General features: G+C 36.6%; 1 protein-coding gene across 1 annotated transcript in view; it reads left to right on the top strand.

The window, feature by feature from the left end:
• Camkmt (calmodulin-lysine N-methyltransferase) overlaps positions 1 to 19,763 on the top strand; it is a 413,208-nt gene that overhangs the window by 147,693 nt on the left and 245,752 nt on the right. The window lies entirely within an intron of this gene.

Below are 19,763 nucleotides of genomic sequence, written 5' to 3'. Positions count from 1 at the left end.
AATTACGAAGGGACATTTTTATTCTGTTCATGTTATTTTTCTCATAAAATAACACAACAAAGAAAATTAAAATATATTTTAAAAAGATTTTTTAATTGTTTTAAAAAATTGCTTTCCATCTTTCATACTCCTCTGTTGTTATAATGACCTTCATTTTTTTTCCCTGATATTTAGCCCCTCCCCTGTCTGTGTCCTTCTGGTTTGATCCAAGAGCAAGCCTTGGAAATAGGTCTGACTTCCCAGTGTTAGGAACTTCTCGTATCAAAATCAGTTCTTGTTGGAGAGTGAGGGAAAGGATAACTAAATAAGATAGAGTGCTTTTTCCTAAGACATTTGTGGCCTATTGGGAAATCAGATAACCAGATATTAAGCAACCTATTAGCAGACTAGGGTAATTTTAAGTTCTAAGATATGTGAAAAAGTCAACAGTGGCAAGCTTCTGGGAGAAAAGAGAAATGACAGCATGCTTGAGATGTCAAAGAAGAGGTTTTAGGCTGAACTTCAATGGACGGATGAAAGGGAAGAGGACCTTTCCTATGGAAATGTAAAAAAGCTTCTGTCACAGTTGTCAGCTCAGATGACATAGTGTCAGGAGCCCATAGTCCCGGTTTCTTGAGAGGCTGAGGCTGGAGGATTGCTTAAGCCCATGAGTCAGAAGCTTGAGGCCAGGCTGGGCAACGTAATGAGACCCCATCTCAATTAAAAAAGGAAATTGTCAGTTCAAAGTCAACACATGCAACAAACAGAAAAACAGAAAATATTAGCTCCTAGTTTTCCTCACTAGTCCACACCAAGCCTGTCCAAAGCCAATGGATGGGCTTCTCTTACTTTCAAGCACTGTTGTTGCTTTAACAAAAGGTAAAACACCATACACTGGGTTCTTTATAGTTCTGGAGGTTGTATGTCCAAGATCAAGGTGACGGCAAGTTCAGTTCGTGATGAGAGCCCACCTCCAGGCTCGTCTTCTCAAAGCCTCACAGGGCTTCTCCTTGATGCACACACTTGAAGAGGGAGACATCTGTGTCTCTTCCTCTGATAAGGGTCCTAAAGGATCAATTTTTGAAGACTCTACCTCCAAATACTATGCTATTGGGGGGTAGATTTTCAGCATATGTGAATTGGGAGGACAAAACCATTCTGACCATAACCCACGCAAGGGCTCATATATGTGTTATGCTCAGCCTTACCCTTGATTTGCTTCTCTGTTGTCTGTCCCCCCCGCCCCCCGCCCCCCGCATATCTTGAGAGAGAAGATATTCTGCTCAGATGACCACAAGACTTAGTTTAGACAATTCAGGGCCCTCCCTTTAGGGTTATATATGTGTATTAGTTCAGATTTCAGGTATTTATAAATGCTTTTGAGATTTAAGTGTTATGCTTTTCTCAAAATTAGCTTCTTTGAAGAAACTGGCTTACTTGTGACTCAATGAAAGTGAATATTTGGCTTTAGGTAAGTGTAGTTTACTTAACAACTGCTTAATGGATGCCTATTATGTGCTTCTTTCTGCTTTGGCCTAGGAGTTAGTTCTATTTCCTGTTCCTATACTTCTTAAAATGGCAGAATTGAAGTGGAGAATTGAAGCAGAGCTCTGGCCTAGTAGCCAAAAGATTGGATTTTAGTTTAGACTACAATAGAATAGTCTAGGAAAAAAAGAGATAATATTAGAATCTATCTATCACAACAGTAAGGTTAAGTATTATTTTTTGAAACTTCTCTTGTCGGTACAGGTACCTGTGTGTGTATTTATGTATTTGTCTAACATAGAACACATTTCTCATTGTGAGTTGTAGACAAAAAAGGTTGAAAAACTCAAGATATCTTGCTAGGATTCAAGGATGTAGGTCAACACTGCTGACCTAGGTGAATTCTCAGACTGGAGACTGGAACTGTGTGAAAGAGGACTCCAAGGGGGAGGAGATAATAGAACCAGAAAAGAGAGGAGGCGATGTCTGCCCTCGAACACAGCAGAGTGCTCTGGTAGAGGACATCTGGGTAGGAAGAATATGGTTCCAGTGGTCTGGAGGCTTGCCTATTTGAGGAAAAGCATTACAGGCAAAGTGCCTTTGGGCTTTGTTAGCTCGTTTGGTTATAATTTGCTTGAATGGCACACTGTTCCGAAACAGTAGATTAAAGCACCCATTTTATGTTGCTCATGATTTTTTGTCGTAGGAATTTGAGAGGGTGGGATCTTGAAGATGGTTCTTCCCTACACATCAGATGATTGGTGCTCTTCGGCCACATACGTGGTCATCCTCTAGGATCTCTCCGTGTGGCGTTTTCTTATAGCATGGGGTTGTTCTTGGGTAATCCCATGCCTACATGGCAGTTGGCTTCCAATAGTGAGTCTCAAGAGATAGGAAGCAAAAGCTGCCAGCATTTTAGGGTCTATGTCCAGAAATTGTCAGTGTCATTTCACTGGTCAAAGGAGTTTCACAGCTTACCCACATTAAAGGGGAAAGGAAATAAACCTCACCTCTTGATGAAACCAGTATCAAAGAATCCAAGGATACCTTTAATGCATTGCATTGACCCATCTATGGTGATTATTTTAGAAGTGTAGACTTGTCCTAAAATAACCTGGTAAGGTTTTTTGCTTTAATTGAAGATCAGAAGTAATTACTTTATTCAACCACTATAAGTTTTAAAAACTGATTTTTCTTTTCACTTATTTCAATTAAACTTTTAAGATAATTGTAGACTCACATGCAGTTTAGGAAGTAATGCAAAGAGAGCCTTTGTACCATTTGTCTAGTTCTCTCAGTGGTAAGCACTGCAAGATAATAGTACACTATCACAAACAGAAATCAACATGATTGCAATCCTCTAATCTTATTTGGATTTTTCCAGGGTTTTTTGTTTGGGTGTTTGTTTTTGTTTTTTAACCATGGATTGAACCCAGGGGTGCTTAACCATCGTGCCACATCCTCAACCTCCACCCTTTTTATTTTTTATTTTGAGACAATGTCTCGTTGAGTTGCTTAGGGCCTTGCTAAGTTGCCAAGTCTGGCTTTGAACTTGCCATCCTCCTGCCTCAGCCTCCTGAGCCACTGGGATTATTATAGGCATGCGCCACCATGCCTGGTAGATTTTTCCAGTTTTCAATGTAGTTGTATGTGTGTATGTGCATTTAATTTGATGCAATTTCATCACATGCAGGCATTTTGAAGCAGGTTCACCATGCACTGATTGCCAAATTGTGTGAGTCCAATAAGACAGAAAACATTTATGTGAAGCCAGTTAAATGAATCAGATTTATTACTTGCAGATGGGCAGCAAGGGAACTCAGAAGCTGGATTCTTTGCTAAGGGGTCTTCCAAGGTACAGGAAAACTGCCCAGGACAAGTGAAGTCTGGACTGTGCTTGCTCCTCTTGCACTGAAGATGAGGGATCCTCAAATGCAGTCAACCCCCGGGTTTTAGACTACAGGGTCATGTAACTTGCTGGGCTAAAGCACTGAAAAGCCATCTTGTTCCTAGGGAGACTGGAACAGAGGTGGGGCTCTCGTTGTCAGTCCCTCCTTATCTCACACAGTTACACTCCCAGCACGTAATAACTGTTGAGCTTAAGAGCTGCATATGAGAAAGGAGGGAAACCTAGGTGAGTGCAAGGGTACCTAGGGAACTGTCCTGTAGGTCTGTGTATCCACAGTTTAGATGCACAATGGTTCGATGCCAATCAGGACCCCCACTGCTGACCACTCCTGTAGTCACTTCCTCCTATTACTAATCTCTGGCATCACTAACTTGTTCTCTAACCTATAATTTTTTTACTTTAAGAATATTTAAATGGATTCATGCAATATACAGTCTTTTAGTACTGACTTTTTTTCCTTTGGCATAATTCCTTTTGGGGTCATCCACACTTTTGCATGTACCAACAGTTTGTTTCTTTTTATTGCTGCTTAGTGTTCCATGGTATGGATGGACTACAGTTTATTTAACTGTTTAGCTATTGAAGGACATCAGATTGTTTTTTGTTTTTAGCTTTTATGAATAAGGCTGCATTCATGTATACGTTTTTTCCAAATATAAATTTTGATTTCTCAGGGATCGATGTGGAATAATAGTACAATGGTTGGATTACATGTTAATTGATTGCATTTTTAGTTTTATAGGAAACCTGTCAAGCTGTTTTCCAAAGGGACTATACTATTGTTCATTTCCAATAGATGAGTGGTCTAGTTTCTTTGCATCTTTGCCAGCATTTGGTATTGACATTTTTTTTTAATTTTAGCCATTTTGATAGATGTGTTGTGATATATCATTATGCTTTTAATTTGCGTTTTCTTAATGGCTAATGATGTTGAAGATGTTTTCATGTGCTTCCATGCCATCTATATATTCTTTTGGGGAAATATCCCTTCATATCTTTTGCCCATTCTAATCGAATTTCTTTTTTTTTTTTTTACAATTGAGTTTTGATAATTTTAAACATATATTTTACATATTAGTACTTTGTTGAATGTGTAGTTTGTAAAAATATGTTCTCCTATGCTGGAGTTAATATTTTTATTTTCTCAATAGGATCATTTGCAGAGGCCAAGGTTTTTAATTAGGCCAAGGTTTTTAATGCAAATTAAATAAACTTTTGTGGATTTTGCTTTTAGTCTAAAATTTTTAAAGTCTAAAAATTCTTCTGGTCATAGGTTTTCTCTGTATGTTTGTCTAAAATTTTATAATTACATGTTTTACATTGAGTTTGTGATCCAATTTGGGTTAATATTTGCCTAAGATGTGAGGCTTTGGTTGAGATTCACCTTTTTGCTGGTGATGTCCAATTGCTCCATTCTTTAAATTTTAAATATAGTTGCTCTTTAAAATGTCAGCTTGACTCAGTTAAATTAAAGAGAAAAAAGGAGTTTTAATCTGTGCTTGTTCCAAGGAAAGAGGGAGCAGAAAATGACTAAACACTAAGTGGTAGTGGTATAAAAGTGAGAAAAATGACTAGGGAAAGTTGAAATTAAAACAGAGAGAGCTTAATCAGGCATGGTGGTGTGTGCCCATAATCCCAGCTACTCAAGAGGCTAAGGCAGGAGGATCACAAATTTGAGGACAACCTCAGCACTTTAATGTGACCCTGTATCAAACTAAATAAATAAATAAATAAACAAAAGGTCTGGGGATGTAGCTCCGTGGAAGAGCATCCCTGAGTTCAATCCTCAGCACAAAAACAAAACAAAAAGGAGAAAGAGTTGAAAACGTAAACATCTCATCCCTTGTGCAGAATATATTTCTATTCAAGAATTTTTATCACTCTACCACTGACTGACAGGATAGAGCACATACTTTGCATATACAAGACCCTATGTTCAGTCCCCCAAACACACACACACACACACACACACATACACACACAGCTTTTTTCATTCCTTAAGAATTTTGTAATACAAAAAAAATGAATCACATATATATGACAGTTTTCAGTGATTTTTATTTAAATATAGTAAATTATTATTTAGGGATAATGGTGGTTTGTTTTAATTAATATTTTTATAACTTATTCTTTGTTTATCTGTTGGAGTTGATATTATTTTAAAAATCCTGATTTTGATCTGTTCAGAAATAAATTCCATTTCTCCTTGCAGGGAGACTCTATAAATACAGATATTCACAAACCCAGAATTTTAGTGTTAATAATGAATAATAACATGAGGTATTTCTTATAGTATAAATATAGTTCAAGAAATCTATCTTCTTATATCAAATTGAATTTCTGTAATAAGTATGCTTTACTGACTAATTTTCTTCCAAAATTAACTCTGTTTAAACCATTCTTGCTTTTTGTCATATTTCAAAATGTGTTAGCTAATATTACTTTAAATAATCAAGGTATCATTTTTATCTTGCAAATTTATGCTGATCGAAAATCTTCAAATTTGAAATATTTATAAAAATGACTATGTGACAGAATGGCAAACATACTCCTTAAAATGTTTTAATTCTAAGGCTTGGAAGGCATTTAGGAAGCTAGCGCCTCCAAGAAAGGTGTTATCTTTAATATTATTTACTTGTTCATTTTGGAATTTGTAAAATTTTGTTCACTTTTTAAAAAAAATTTGAATATGTAAGTCCTTATCATCAGAAAGGGATAGAAAAATTGAAGACAGTTTGGAGCTGAATAGAAGTTATTAATGAGCTTAGCTTTGACTGAAATGACAGATTAATGGCTAAATTTTCTTCTATAGCAAGTCTGTTAAAACTTCCAGCTTGCTTCAGTAAATTCTTTTTGTTATTACAAATTGAAGGCAAAAGGCAAAGTAGTTTTAATTTCAATTTTGAAACTCAGACCTTAAATCTTCAGTGACCTTCACTTGGAACCAGGACTGGTTGTACTTTTTTGGAGCACTTTCTTTTTTTAATTATATGCACCTTATGAATCATGAATCACATCACATTTTCTTCTTTTTGTTGATTGTGAATAAAACAAAATAAAATAAAAGCACTGAACCAAATTTGTGGCCTATCTCTAATTGGTGCACAGTACCATGTAGTGCCTGTTTCTGTACCTGGCCAGATTTCACCTCATTTTTTTCCCCTTGCTCTGATTTCCTCATCATTTTAGGAATCTGGTCATAATAGCAATAATAATAATAATAATAATAATTTATATTTATTAAGTAAGTCCTTTTATAAGTACTCTACATGTTGCATCAAGTTTAATGTTTAACATGCTTTTGAGATGGAGTCTCTCATTTTCTCTGTTTTACGGATGAAGTATAGTACAGCGCTACTCAAAGCACTAGGCTGTCAGTGGGGTGAACTAGTAGACTATAATGAGGTTAGGAATTTGTATCAGATTCAAATCTACTGCTTCCTTCATCAAGAAAGTCCTGCTATGGAAAAAAAAAAAAAAAAAAGCAAAATAAAACAAAACAAAACAAAACCCAACAAAACAAAACAAACAAAAAACTGTCAACTGAGCTAAACTGTGCTAAATGACATAGTTGATTTATATTCTTTATTTTTTTTTCTCCTCCTTTTACAGTGCTGGGGATTGAATTCAGGCCTGTGCACATGCGAGGCAAGCATTCTACCACTGACTGACATCCCCAGCCCTTTTAATTTTATTTTTCCATATTTTGGTGCATTATAGTTGTACATAATGGTGGGGTTTATCATTGTATATTTACACCCAATATGACAATATAATTTGGCCAACATCACTCCCTAATATTTTCCTTTTCCCTTCTCTCCTGTGTTCCCCTGGTTCCTTTTCTCTACATAATTCCCATCCATTTTCATGAGATCCCCTATGCCATGACCCTTGACTTTCTGAGTTTGGCTTATTTTGCTTAACATAATGTTCTCAAATTCTACCCATTTTCCTGAAATTGACATAATTTCACTCTTTATGGCTGAATAAAACTCCATTGTGTGCTCCACATTTTCTTTATCCGTTAATCCACTGATAAAAACCTAGGCTGGTTCCATAGTTTGGCTGTTGTGAATTGTCCTGCTATAAACATGGGTATGCGTGTGTCACTATAATATGCTGACTTTAATTCTTTAGGATCAATACTGAGGTGTGGTACAGCTGGGTCGTGTGATAGTTCCATTTCAAGTCCTTTGAGAAACTTTCATACTGATTTCCATCGTGGTTGTACCAATTTACAATCTCACCGACAGTGTAGAAGTGTTCGTTTTTCTCCACATCCTCACCAGCATTTATTATTGTTTGTATTCTTGATGACTGCCTTTCTAACTGGCGTGAGATGAAATCTCGGTGTATTCTCCATTTGCATTTTCCTAAGTACTAACGATGTCCAACTTTTTTTCATATATTTGTTGGACATTTGTATTTCTTCTTTTAAGAAGTATCTCTTCAGTTCATTTGCCCATTTATTAATTGGTTTTTTTTTTGGGGGGGTGATACTTTTTTTGAGCTTTTTATAAAATCTGGTTGTTGATTTGTATTCTGATGCAAGAATCTTGACTGATCACAAACTGGGGTTGGTTTCTTGTCAGTCTAGAGACCAAACTTTGAGTAGTATTGTTCCAGAGCAATGTTTTACAAAGTCTCTATCCCCAATAACCTAATTCTTAATCTTCATTTTCAACTTTTGATTTTTGAAATAATTTTAGAAAAGTTACAAAATGAGTAGAGTTCTCAAATGCCCTTCCCCCACCTTCCCTTAATATTAGTATCTTACATGTCCACAGAATCAATATTGAAATCAACATTGATACGATACTATTAACTGCTGTACAGACTTTATTCAAATTTTATTAGAATTTTCATTTTCCCACTCTTGATCTTTTTGTGGCCCGTGATCCAATCCAGGGCCACATATTGCAACTAGTTGTCATATATTTTTAGTGTCTTTAAATCTGTGACAGTTCCTCAAGTCTTTACCTTTCATTTATGACCATGATACTTTGAAGGATATTGGTCAATTATTTTGTAGTATATCCCTCAGTTTGAATTTGTCTAATGTTTTCTCTTTGCAATATCAAGGTTTTGAAGTTTGGACTACAATATCACGGAAGTGATGTGCCTCTTCTCAGTGTATGATATTAGGAGATTGATGATATCAATATGACTTATGACTGGTGATTTAAACTTGATCACTTGGTCAAGAAGGTGCCTTCTAGCATTCTACTATAGCACTACTATTTTCCCTTTGTTATTAATAAGTATCTTATTGGGAGGTACTTTGAGACTATGCAAATATCCTGTTTCTCATCATACCTTCTCTGTCAGGTTTTAGCATCCGCTGATTCTGGGGCCTACATTCTTAATCATTATATTGTAGTTCTGTAAATTGTCTGAATCTGAAGAGATTTCAGTTGAGAGCTGAGTGATCCACCTCCTAAACCATCGAGGGCTCTTGCTGCAGCTGTCCCTCCTCCTGGGCTATCCTTTCTCTAGGTTTCTCAGCTCTTGGCTGGGTCCCTCACTCCAGGTCTTTGCACCAATTTGACCTTCTCAACAAGGTTTTCTTGAATCCCCCTCCAACCTCCTTACTCCATCTATCCCCTGTCCTGTTATCTTGCTCTTCTTTTCCTTGTTTTTGCAGCACTTATTTTCTAACATCACTACACAGTTTTCTTACTTAGGCTGTGACTCTCGAAGCTCCTTTTGATTTCGGTCTTTAGAAAGGTAAGGTATGAATGACAGCACTCAGGAGCACTCCCTGAAGGTGTCGAAGGTGTCACGCCTTAAGTCAGCTGTGGCACTTCTTACTGCTGGCTCCACTCCCCATGCTGCTCAGACTTCAGGCTGCTACTACCTTGCAGACAAAATGATCCAACACTTGACCATTTTTATGTCATTTCATACATTGAACAAAATGTCTTACTGTTATCTTTTTAATTTCTTCTTTTCTCCTTCTTCTCTTTGGGAAGGCATTAGTATAGAGTTTAAAAACAGGGCATAAAGTTACTAGCCCCGCCTCTTAACCAACATTTTGACTTTGGACAAGTAACTTCACCTTCCATTTTCTTTATAAACCAAGGCTAATAAATCACAGGTTTGCTGTAGGGATGAAATAAGGAAACACACAGCACCTGCATGGCACTGGCATGCCATAGGCATTCGATGAGTGGCAGCTATTATTATTCAGCTTTTATGGGTGTATTTTAAACATGGCAAAAAATTGTATTTTCATTTATCTCATTTTGACAGTATACCTTTTCTTCTGACATACAGATACCTAAATTTAAAGAATATTTTCCTTACCCTTTTATTATTGCTAACCTTTTACGAATTTTCTTTTTTTCACTGTCTCAGTACCTTCGATATGATATGTCTGAACTACAATAAAATAAAACTAGTAGATTTTCCATATTGGAAGGCCAACTAGTCAAAGATAAAAGTATTCCTACCTAAATGTACAGCTGTATCAAATATTGAAAGACATGATGTATAGCAAACTTAAAATGGGCTTCATTAAATTAAATTGTAAGCATCTATTTATGGTTGCTACTTATATCTTAAAGATATAAATCTTCCTCTAATCATAGCCCACCTCACTTCTTCCTCTCTCCCTTCTTGGGTAGAAACCCTTGCAAGAACATTCTCTGGTGGCTAATCATTTTTGATATTCTGACAGTGTGGAACAGAACACCATAAGAGCTAGGGTATTCAGGCCCTGGTGGAGCATGCCTGTAATCCCAGCTAGTTGGGAGGCTGGGGCAGGAGGATCTCAAGTTCAAGGCCAGCCCTGGCAGTTTAGTGAGACCCTATCCCAACATAAAATGGGCTGGTGTTGTAGCTTAGTGGTAGAGTGCCGCCAAGCTCAATCCCTAGTTCTGGAGGTGGAGGTGAGCTAGGACAGACTTTTATTCCAATATCCAAGACAGAAGAGAAAAGGTTAGCAAGAATATTCCTTAGTGCTTAGAGAAATCAGAGGGTGAATGGTTATCTACAGGCCAGTATGAAAAGCACCACTGGAGAAGGAGATGAAGCTGAATTAATTGTACAGGACTAGGACCTGTATCCAAGAAGGGAAAATATGTTTAGGGGTAAGAAAAAATTTACTTAAAGTTTGCCCCGACTAATGTACCAAAAATACCTTCCATTAAATCTTGTTGACTGACTAGATACAGGGGATGGTAGAGAGGTGAGCTTGGAGAAATGAAGCCTTTTTAGGATAGCGTGCCATAGATGGCCCAGAGGGTTCAATTGTTTCCAAACTCTCTCTTCTCTAGGGACCATCCTCCTCTGAGATCATGTGAGCATATGTTTATGGTTGCTACATTTTCCTAATAGAAAAGCAAAAGAGAGAGAGAGCAATGCAATTACCAACAGTGTTTAATTCCAAGGCAAAGAATGCTGAGGGGGTGAGAAGCGCAAGGGAAGAACTAATGAGAATGTAAATACTACGGGAGCAGAGTCGTCTTCTGTCTTGTTCTCTGATGTGTTTCCAGCTCCTAGACTAGGATCTGACACATGGTATATGTTCAGTAAGTGGGTTTTGAATGATTACATTAATAGAGAAACTTCTGACAGATTAATTTTATGCAAGGGTTATTGCTGTAATAGTGATTTATGCATAGAAAACTCCTCAGATTATTTCTGCACATTTTAAGATAATTAAATGTATATTGAAGGAATTTGTTGGACAATCTTAAACAAAGGCTGTAGTTGCTATGATTTCTGGGGTGGGACAAAGCATAGCTTTTTTAATTCACAAGGGAGGGAACTGTTGGTTATGAGGCCTGTATAACCTCTGGGAAGTTGGCTCATCCATGTAGACCATTCCTTCTTTGTACCAGATCAAGAGCAAATAAAGCTGACTCAATGTGCGTTTATGTCTTACTTGCTATACAACTCTAAAGTGTTAGAGAAATGAGTGGCTAGGGGAAGACAGGTTTTAGGATTAACATTATAATATCATCTATAAAAATTACATCAACTTACAAATGGAGTCTCACTTGTGACTCTCCATCAGGGGAAATTTGACCTACTGCCAGATTAGTTCTTCCAGTGCTAGCTTTGGGGTCTGAAAAGCTTTTGGGCACAGTAGTTCTAGCTACTAGTACAGGCTTCTTGTGGTACCTGGGAGTGGTTAGGAGGAACTTTGATTTAGGCATAAAGAGACTTGTGACATTAGGTCAAAATATTCAGAGCCTGACAAAAGTAGGCCTTTGGACTCTTGTAAGAGAGATCTACAGCCTCAATAAAATCCTGGAAAACATGGGTTTAGGGGAGGTAAATGATCAACAGAACAGGCAATTCAGTTACCTGACAGTCACAGATGTACTTACCTCTAGGGCAAATCTGAAAATCAAAGGGCCTATTTTGTTACATGAATCAAAAATATGACCTTGAGACTTTGGGGTCAAAATGGCACCAATGAATGAGTGAGTGATTTGAGAAGGGGAACAGGTTTGGTAGGAAGAGTGGTTAGTTTGGTTTTAGAAACTCTGTGAGATTAAAGCTGCAGCACATGTTGATATGTCTAGTAGATAAGTAGGAAGAACAGAGGAAGCTTAGGTGAGAAGACAACTTAGGGGTTGTTAGTAGCTCTCTGGTTTCTTCTTTGTCCAACTCCTCTGGAAAAGCAATGAGCTAGAGATGCCAACTGTAGCCTGTGGCTTCTTGGATTTTTAGGCCATTTACCTGTTTGTATCTAAGAGTGTTAGAACATTGCTGCAACAAATGACATGGGGAGAGCACAAAGTGGTGGCTTCTATTTATTAGAAAGAATAAGAGTTTAAGGAAATGAGTCACAGATAAGCAATTTTCTTTGTTATTTTTTGTTCTTGAGAACTTTTCACTTTACCTAAAATTTTTCAGGAAATATATGCTCAAAACCAAATAAGAATGTTTTATTGATTATGATGGACAAAAAAGAGGGCCTCATATGAATTGGCAAATGTTCCTTCAGTAATCCTGCTCCAAACCAACACAGATTGACTTAAATTTTTTTTTTTACATTTCTTGTCAGAATCATGCAGTAAATAAATTAAGTACCTTTCCCACCGGGAGTTTTTTAGAAACACTTAATGAAGTAAATGTCACAGTGTTAGACCAGAGGGAGCCATGCTATTGAATTATTTTTAGCATGCGTTTCTAGTTTAATTTTTGTTAGTTTTCTTTGATCTGGGCTGGAGTCTTGGCCAGGTAGTGTGGTTCAGGGGACAGATGACACAGGTGAGAGAGATTTGGCTTTAGTGTCTAGTGTATTAACCAAGGGAAACCTTTTTTGTCAAGGTTAAAAAGCTTAGTTCAGTAGGATTGCCTCTCTAAATAGAAAGGAAGCCATATTTGGGGTGATTACAAAGTAAACTACCAACTCACCACCCTGGAACATTTGGGAAAATTCTGTCAGTTTTATTTTAATTATGTTGCCTGTCAAGAAAAGCACTAAATTATTTTTAAAACACAATATAAAATTATTTAAGATATAATTTAATCTTATAATTATGAAAGCTTCTTGCAGTCTCGATGGACTGTGAATCCATGATTAATTAAATGATTATTGAATTAAATGATTATTATATCACAAATGCACATAACTGCTCATTGAATTCTGATTAATACAGTTCCTTTAAAAACAAAACAAAAAAACAATAACCACATTCTTTGAATAAACAAAAGCAGCTGCTAAAGAGACCAAAAATAAATTTTTCAAAATATATATACATTTTTTTTTTGAGTGAAGACAATGCAAAAGTACATCAGAAAAGATTCATTGTGACTAAAAACAATCCATGTCTGGGGGGAAGTTTCCAATTTTGAGTATCATATTCTTTCTGAGCAACTGAAGAATTAATGAAGTACAGAGTTAGGTAAATTACTGCAAAAATGCTTCATCACTAAATATTCAACAGATTCTTGCAGTTTTCCAATGGTATGCTTTTAGAAATATGAGAGTTTATTCTGGCGTGGGGAGGAAAAAAAAAAGAAGAAACAAACTCCAAAAGATGGTTTTATTTTTTGCACAGAACTCTCTAATACCCCTGTCACTATCTCAACAGGGAGTGGTGCTCTTCATTTTAACTTGAGTCCTATTGTGAGGACTGTCCAGGCTTTTTGCAATCTCCAGGTAATCAGAAAGTATTGAAAGGTGTAATGGGAACAAAGTGGAAAACGGCAGTGTACTAAGTTACAGGCCAAATGGATAACCCTAAGAGAAAGATTTTGACAGCCATAAATATTTCATCTCCTAAGGTCCTGATGCTACTGTGTGAGAACAATGTAGTTAGAAAGATCATCAACAATTAGGTGACATCTCTATCACACCTATTACTGAGTTGAAATTTCCCTGACATGAATAATAAGGGGTCTTGTTTGACATTTAACAGTTTAATTAATTTGTTTCCCAAAGTGAATGATGTTTTACACTGTGATTTTTCAATATGCCATCTCCCTACACTTGCATTTTTTTCTTTTGCTTTTCTTGGGGTAACCATTTAGTTTTCCTTTTCACTTAACAAATTATCTATCCATCTTAGCTCTGTTTCCAGCTCATGATTTGTAGGGCTTAGGAGGTAGGATGGGGTTGGGAAAAATTGGGAGTACTACAGATCTTCCTGATATTTGATTTTGGAGGAGAGACAATGAAAGCATGTGGAAAAGGAAAAAGAAAACACTTTTTTCTTCTTCAGAAAATATAATACTTTTTGTTGTTATTGTTAGACCAAAATGCAGATGTTGTCTCTCTGGTCACTCTAGTCATGGAGGATTGTCAAGGGCCATCATGTGTACTCATGCCTGTCACGTGGCATAACTATTTGCACTATTCCTTATATGTCACTGGCTTTATTGATTTCTGTACACCTTCAAGAGATGTTTCATATTAATGTGGTATATGCAGTACTATTTTTGAAAATAAAACACATAATGTTTGCTAAAGGTCACTTCTAAAATAGCTGCTGTGAAAGTAGGAGGTATAATCCAAAGTGACAATAGAATGCATGAATCTGCTATGTATTTTTGCAAACAGAAATAGACTTTTGAAAAATTAGTCAACTCAATTAAATTATTTACTCTAATTGCTCTATACAAACCTCAACATCACCTACCTTAACTACTCCCCTTTGCAGAGAATTTTAAATAATCAAAGATGTGTGGAAAAGCTACTTCTCTCCCACTCAAACCTGTAGGACATGAAGATAAATGATACTCTGTATTTTCCAGAGTACAAGTGTCCTTAACTGTCTGATTAGGATGAATATTTCTGAAGGATGAAACTTAGCTAGGCAGACATGCCCAGATGAAATCAAGTGAGTGAGTGCATGTTCGTGACAAATGTGAGTGGGAAGAAAGTCTTAGAACATGTCATGCTGAAGAGACAATTCTGAAGTGTTGAAGGTTGAATATTAAAAGGGGAAGGCAGGCGTCAGCGTTGGGGAAAAAGATAGTCCAGCACTTGCTTTCTATGTGATGCTTCTTTCCTTATTATCTGTTCTTACTTTATAATGGTGTTTAAGAGGTAAAACAGGTATCACCACTTAACTGAGTTGTCTTAGGGTCAAATATGATGAAAGTGATATGGAACTGATTTTTACCTATTAAGTGAATAAACTTTTGATTCTATCACAAAGCACTGAAGATACTTTGGCATAATCAAGTCCTAGCAAAGTTGAAATTGCTGCTATTGTTTGTTTGTTTTACTCCTTAAAGTTATTCCAGACTATGGTGAAACAGATTGCTTCTTTCCTCTGATGGAAATGGAACTTTCTACCCTGTATATATGTTTGTAAATAAGCTAGAACACAACTTTCCCTTTGACACATATTTTGAAGCAGAGATTTATATTTATAGAGAATATTATATTTATCTCTTAAGATTTCTTTTTCTAAAACAATGTTTTCCAAAACAAATTTCCAATTAGTAATTTTGAAACCTATGTAATTTTCATTATGATTTTCTCCTTCTCAGAATAAAAGGCCATCCAACAAATGGAAACACTTTATTTTTATTTTCATTAAATACTTCTCCATCTCTGCTTAGAGATGCCTAGTTCATGCATAACTAAAGGTTAAGAATAATTTCATGAAGATAATTAAATGTAAGCTGTTAGTAAATTCTGTCACAAAAACTTCAGAAATGAAAGATGTGTTAAAACAAACAAACAAACAAAACAAGACTTTAACATCAGGCATAGGAGAGGTACATTTACTAAATATTTTTACTTGGTGCTAGGCACTGTGCTTAGGAATCAACATGCATTATCTCACTTGCCTCCAACAACCCAATGAGGCAATTGTATTTTTCATTTTGTATATGCGGAAACCAAAGCATTTTTTAAGTACTATGCAATACTTGCCCTCATCAACACTCTATATTAACTGGTTATAGCATCATGGATGAGTTACTTAGGCTTTATTTATTTTTATTTATTTATTTATTTTTTATTTTTTTGTGGTGGTGCTGGGGATTGAACCCAAGGCCTTGTGCATGCGAGGCAAGCACTTTATCAACTGAGCTATATCCCCAGCCCTATTTATTTTTATTTTTGAGATAGTGTCTTAATGTGTTGCTGTGGTTGGCCATAAGCTCCTGGGCTCCAGGAATCCTCCTGCACACACCAGAGTGCTTGACTTTACTTAGATTTTGGAAGAAGCAATTTTGTTGTCTGTTAAGTAAGTGATGATCATACCTTCTCCTTTTACTTCAAATGTAACATGGTATAGTGGAAAAAAAGCACTGAAGTTAGAGCCAGAGAATTTTGACTTCAAGACTGATTTTACTAGTTATTACTTGTATGATCCTGAATTTTACATCTTTCCTCAGCTATGTACCATGAAAATAACAATATCTCCTATTTCCACAAAGTTGAGACCCAAATTGAAAGTGACATAATGTAGGTGAATGTGCATTGTGATAAACCATGTGGATCTACATTTATTGGGTGCTCTTCCCATGGCAAGTACTGTTATAAGCATTTCACACTCTATCTCTTTTATTTTGTACGACAACCTTACCTGCTATGTGCCTGTATTATCTCAACTTTATAGATGAGAGTACTGAGGCATAGAAAGATTAGGGAACTTGTCTAGGATTGCATAATCAATAAGTAGCTGAGCCACTTGATTTGAATGGAGTGGATCTGTGTCCATCTCCAGGGCCCATGCTTTCAAACTTCTATAAAGATAGGTTGTCTACGAATAGTTCTCATAGTTAAAGTGAGTGTCTGAAGGAATGTGTAACTGTTCCTTCTGAGGGAAGAAGTTGGTGCCAGGAAAGAAATGGAAGGGGAGCAAAGCCAAAGTCATGATTCTAAGGGTATGATTTTGATCATCTGGTTATGATCCCTAGAGGACTTGGGAGTAGAATATGGAGTACTTGTGGGACCTCAGGATTTGTTGAGATTCCATAGTTCTCCATGTTCTGAAGGACCTTGACATACAGACTTCAGAAGATCATTGCTGAAGAGGGCCCCTTGAGAGGTGCCCTGTGTTCAGGTGGGCTGGTGATAGAAATTACTATGGTCTTCCCAATCAAAAAACACTCATGCAACTCTCCTGTGCCCCCAAAGAGTCATTCCATTGTGACAACTTAAAGTCCAGGAGCTCATTATTCAAATCAGTTTCAAATGAAGATTTGCCTCCTCAAATGTCGGTTCCTTGAATATGGTTTCTCTCTATCTGAAAGCCTATAAACCAAACAGAGAGGCTAATTATGCCTTGTCACACACACATTTACTCACATAGAATGGAGGTACAGGCATTGGAAAAATGCTGATGATAGTCCTGTTTAAAACGTGGCACAAACAGGAACCACATGGCAGTCACTGGACCATAGCCATTCAACCTGGCATATGTTGCTGGTTCCACAATTAGGGCTCAGTTCTACTCCCTAGGAGTTGTTTTTTGGCCCTGCCCATAGGGGCCTTTGGTTCTCTTCTCCAAGTCATCCTTTCATTCCTGTAAGAACAAACTTGTGCTTACAATTAAGTAAACTTATCATCTTGATTCTGGTTTATATAAATTTAGGTGACTGAAGGATTCTTTTCATTTTAAAAGAAAAATTGTGATAAAACACATGTAGCATAAAATTTACTGTATAATTTTTAAAAGTTCAGTTCAGTAGCATTAAGTATATTCATATTGTTGTACCACCTCTTTTCATTTTATCTTTCTGTCCCTTTCAGTCTAAACTGATACAATTCCTTTAAAAAACTTTGTAGGTTTACTGTATATGTTACGATCCATTACATTAAATGCCACAGTTACTAATAAGGCCTTTTTCTCCCTCTGACTCCCTGTGAGGCTGCTGTGGTTTAAGATTAGAAGCCCAATTGTTTTTCAGAGAAGCTCTTCTAGGCATGTCTTTAGGAGCTTTGGAAATTCTTGTCTGTCTAAAAGGGTTTGTAGCATTATCTTAAAACATTCTGAGTTTTTAAAGGATTTTATAGTTATATTTTGAGATGATTGTACCCTGAGATGCTTTCTTGACAGCACCTTGGATTTAATCTTGACTTTGAAGGCATATTGTAATTTGAGAAGTATTTCTTATCAGGAGAGTCTGAGAATGAGAAATGGTTTTTTCAACCCAGTAAGTTCTTTACATTCTCTCTAAATTTTCCTTGAAAAGCGAATAATTTATTTTTTAGTTCCTCTTTCTCCACTCACTTTTATCATATTGCAGCCAGAAGAAGTCAGGTAGCACTTCTAGTATTTTGCCTGGAGATTTCTTTAGCAGGATCACAAAATTATGATAAATATTTTCTATTTTCCAGTCCATCCCAAGCAGGCCAAAGTACTGCCAAATTTTAAGCACATATGCATTTTATTTCTTCTGGTCCCAGTAACATCTTTGTTACATTATTGATGTCAACCCTGAGTGTTAGCCTCCTGAGTCCTGTTCTGAAATTGATGCTGTGTATTTTAGATTTTGCTACAATACCACCACACTTCCAGCAATGAAATTTGTTCTTCTTATCTTTTCTACATAAAAAATTACTAACCTTAGTGATATAAAACCATAACTATTTAATTTTGATCATAGATTCTGTAGGTTCAGAATTTGGGAGGAGCACAGCAAGAATGATTCTTCTTTGCTACATTGTGTCTGAGGCCTCTGCTGATAAAAACTGGAATGTCTGGAACTGGAGAGTTCACTTCTTTTTTTTTTTAAGAGAGAGAGAGAATTTTAATATTTATTTTTTAGTTTTCGGCGGACACAACATCTTTGTTTGTGGTGTTGAGGATCGAACCCGGGCCCGCATGCATGCCAGGCGAGCGTGCTACCGCTTGAGCCACATCCCCAGCCCTGGAGAGTTCACTTCTAAGATGATTTCTCTGCTCATATTTCTGATACCTAGGCTGGGATGATCCAAAAGTTGCTTAATTGTGACTATAGATTGAGGTCCCTGTATTTGGCCTCTCTGTGTGTTTTGGGTTTCTTGCATGATGGTGCTGGGTTCTGAGAAGAAGTGTCTTGAGAGGAGCTTTTGGAGAATAAGCTCTCCAAGAGGATCAGGCACAAGTTGAATGACCTTTTCTGATCTAGCCTCAGAAGAAAAGCATAGCATTACTTCCATTAAAGCAGTTATAAGTATGCTTGGGTTCAATGCAGGGGGACTTAAAATTTACCTCTTAATGGGAAGACTAGCAAAGAATCTAGAGTTTATTTTTTAAAACAACCATAGAGTGAAAAAATTTAAGGGTAATACAGCCCATCTTTATGGTCTGGTAACTTTTCACCCCAACTCTCCATCCATATTCAGGAATTTTGAACTCAGGGCTTTGTGCATGTAAGGCAAGCACTCTACCAACTGATCTATATTCCCAGCCCCCAAGATATAATTTTATTAAGGATTAGAACATTTCTGTCTGAAGGGGTGTTATTATTATTGTTGCTTACCTTTTTGCTAATGATCTTCTCCTCCGTATTTTTCTCTTCTTTTTATTTCTTCTTCTCTTCTTGTCTTCCTTCTTCCCTTTCTGCTTTTTCTCCCCCCCCCCTTTCTTTCTCCTTCATCAAGCAACATACACTGAACATCCCTTAGTATCCATTGGCATTTTGTTGTTTGTTGTTGTTGTTTTGGTTATAGTTTGCTCTAGAGACAAGTGTAAATCTATAAAATATCTTAAGAAATAGAATATATCTTAAAGAGGATAAGAATACAATAGAGAAAATAAATTGAATCAAAGCTAGAATGAGTGTTGCAGAGTATTTTTATCCTGTGAGTGCACAGTTTCAGTAAGAACATTCTTATAAAACAGTAGATAGTCTGCTGTTCTTACTTCCAGGGAGATAAAGTGTAAGAAGCCACTTGGACTCTGCAGTTCCCCAGGAGCAGCCAGTACACAGTATCTCTGGTACAAATGAGAAAAAGAGACTGCTATCTTCACACAGATGTTCT

The sequence above is a fragment of the Marmota monax genome, unplaced genomic scaffold, assembly GCF_021218885.2.
Source record: "Marmota monax isolate L192 unplaced genomic scaffold, Marmota_monax_Labrador192_F-V1.1 WCK01_AAM20220418_F8-fsc00015, whole genome shotgun sequence".
In the NCBI taxonomy this organism is placed as follows: Eukaryota; Metazoa; Chordata; class Mammalia; order Rodentia; family Sciuridae; genus Marmota; species Marmota monax.
The sequence above is the reverse complement of the archived record's forward strand: the minus strand, read 5'-3'. Positions and strand labels throughout refer to the sequence as shown.